This window comes from Tarenaya hassleriana, unplaced genomic scaffold, assembly GCF_000463585.1.
Source record: "Tarenaya hassleriana unplaced genomic scaffold, ASM46358v1 Cleome84, whole genome shotgun sequence".
NCBI classification, from domain to species: domain Eukaryota; kingdom Viridiplantae; phylum Streptophyta; class Magnoliopsida; order Brassicales; family Cleomaceae; genus Tarenaya; species Tarenaya hassleriana.
Genome location: NW_010970837.1, coordinates 127,951 through 130,604, shown reverse-complemented (window position 1 = coordinate 130,604; position 2,654 = coordinate 127,951). Strand labels below are relative to the sequence as shown.

Sequence of the window (2,654 nt, the reverse complement as noted above, 5' to 3'; positions counted from 1 at the left end):
CATAAGAATAAATCATGTTATTTGAGTCACAGTTGATCAGATTAAGCAACGATTGCATAATAGGACTTCGAAAACGAAAAATTTTGGAATCTGGACCTCGGACCGTCCGTTCTAAGGATAGAACGGACGTTCCAGGATGGTAAAAAACTACGTTCATTAGTAGAAAAATGAGAAAGAGAGGAGTACTTATCGATGGGATGTGCGACTGCCAATGTCGCATGTTGAGACGATGAAGATTTCCACCATTCAGATGGTGGTTTCCTATCTCTTGTGCCACGTCTAAGAGGAGGAGCTGATGGTGGAGCATCAGAATGAACAATGTCCGAAGATTGGTTGGGGGAAGATTTTCTATCGCTTCTTGAGATAATTGTTAGCATTTCCCCTTCAAGTGAACCACTGTGAGGCTGTGTGTTATTGTGTTGTTCCCCCTCACCCAAATCTCCAAGTGCATGCTCACCATTGATTGGGACACCCCCTATATTGTTAGTAAGCAAGGGTTGGTTTAGAGATTCAAGAGGAGCGTTAGGGATACCGACGGCGTGGAGATATTTTGGTGAAGGTTGTGATGTCTCGCGGTCTGATTGTGCTCCAAGATGACGAATGGTTGTGAGTAGGTGCATAAGAGGAGCATTGTGGTCCTTCCCACGGTCTGTAAGGTTTTCCAAATCTTGCCAATTCTTGTCCCCGAAATAGCTGAGCTCCTCATGAAACTTGACATCCCGACATGTATATATTCGATTGGTTGGAGGGTGAAAACATGTGTATCCTTTTTGGTTAGCTGGATATCCGAGAAAGATGCACCGGATACTCCTAGGATCAAGTTTGGTGCGTTGCCCTTCATCTATACGAGCAAAGCATACACAACCAAAAACACGTAAGTGATCAAAAGAATCACGACGATTAAATAGTACCTCATATGGTGATTTGTCGTTGAGCACTTGAGTTGGTAAGCGATTGATTAGATAGCAGGCCATTTTCACTGCATCACTCCAATATGTTTTGGGAACTTGGCGATGAAATAGGAGAGTTCTTGACACTTCCATCAAATGACGGTTTTTCCTTTCGGCAACACCATTTTGTTGTGGGGTATATGAGCAAGATCTTTGATGTATAATGCCTTCTTGAAGTAGGTATTCCCTAAATTTACAACTCATGTATTCACCTCCATTATCTGTTCTCAAACATTTTATCTTAACACCAAATTGATTAGCTACATAAGCAAGATAGTTTTTCAATGCACCAAACACATCACTTTTCTGTTTTAAAAGTGTTATACATGTATACTTGGTTTTTTCATCAATAAAAGTCACAAAGTATTTGAAATTATCACGAGAAAAGCAAGGAGCAGTCCATACATCCGAATGAACTAAATCAAAAGCATGCTCATAGATAGTAGAGGAAATCGGAAAAACCGTTCGACAATGTTTCCCTAAAGTACAAGCTTCACAAATGTGTTCAAATGACTTAACGTTGGGAACAAGTAAATGTAAAACTTTAGAGTGTGGATGTCCAAAGCGAGCATGCCACACACTAGGTGAAACGGAGAAAAAACTAGAATGAGATTCTGCGATGTAAAAGAGATTGCCCGTCCTTGTGCCATTTCCAAACACATGGTCTGAGTTAATATCCTGAAATGAGACACCATTAGTATCGAAAATAACACGACAAGGATTCTCTTCAACAAATTTAGCAATGGACAGAAGGTTAGCATGAAAATCCGGTATATATAAGGCTGTGATATCACGATTAAAAAGTCGAATTTTTCCAAAACCTTTGACAGGAACATTCTTACCATTTGCAACTGATACCACTCCAATACTTGGTGTTATACTCTCAAACCATTTGGCATCACAAAACATATGGGTTGTTGCACCCGAGTCAATAACAATAGAGGATAGTATAGAAAGATTACCAGTCTCTTTGTTGAGAGATTGAAGAAGTTGTTTAAGGCCTCTCATCTCATCAGTTGTGAGGCTGATGGTTCCATCGTTTGAAGTGGTATCATGACCGGCGGTCATTGCAGAACCGCGACGAGGAGCGTCTTTATACCTTGATGGTTTTAGATGAGGATTAACCACCCAACAGCGGTCTTTGGTGTGCCCTTGACGTTTGCAATGCTCACAATAAAAGGATTTTCTGTCCCTTGGAGCATGCAAGAACATGTAATGAATCAAATACTCTCATAAAACCATAGAAAGTATCAATACATCGAATGTATCTAAAGAAAGCTCATAAAACAGTACATCATAGAGCACTAAACCAACAGGATGATGCCAAAAACATAGCCAACCTCTTCTTTCGTGAGGTTGTGAGGCTGCACGGTATCCCCAAAACAATAGTATCCGATCGAGATTCAAAATTCCTTAGCCATTTTTGGCGGACTCTATGGAAGAAGATCGGTACTAAGCTCGTCTTTTCGACGACGTGTCACCCTCAAACGGATGGCCAAACCGAGGTCGTGAACCGCACACTATCGACTCTCTTACGAGCAACCATCGGAAAAAACCTCGGCAATTGGGTTGAATGTATTCCCCATATCGAGTTCGCATACAACCGAGCTACGCATTCGACAACTCGCCACTCCCCGTTTGAAATCGTTTACGGATTCAATCCGATCACACCCTTGGAACTTGTAGCATTACCTAGCGACGAAT

At 41.3% G+C, this 2,654-nt stretch overlaps 1 long non-coding RNA gene across 1 annotated transcript; it reads right to left on the bottom strand.

Moving 5' to 3' along the window:
• Positions 1–1,362: 1,362 nt before the first annotated feature.
• On the bottom strand, positions 1,363–2,130 carry LOC104803363. The gene is made up of 2 exons (XR_770203.2): positions 1,913–2,130; positions 1,363–1,628 (listed from the first exon to the last, which is right to left on the bottom strand). It is a non-coding gene; the product is annotated as an uncharacterized LOC104803363 (long non-coding RNA).
• Positions 2,131–2,654: the final 524 nt, after the last annotated feature.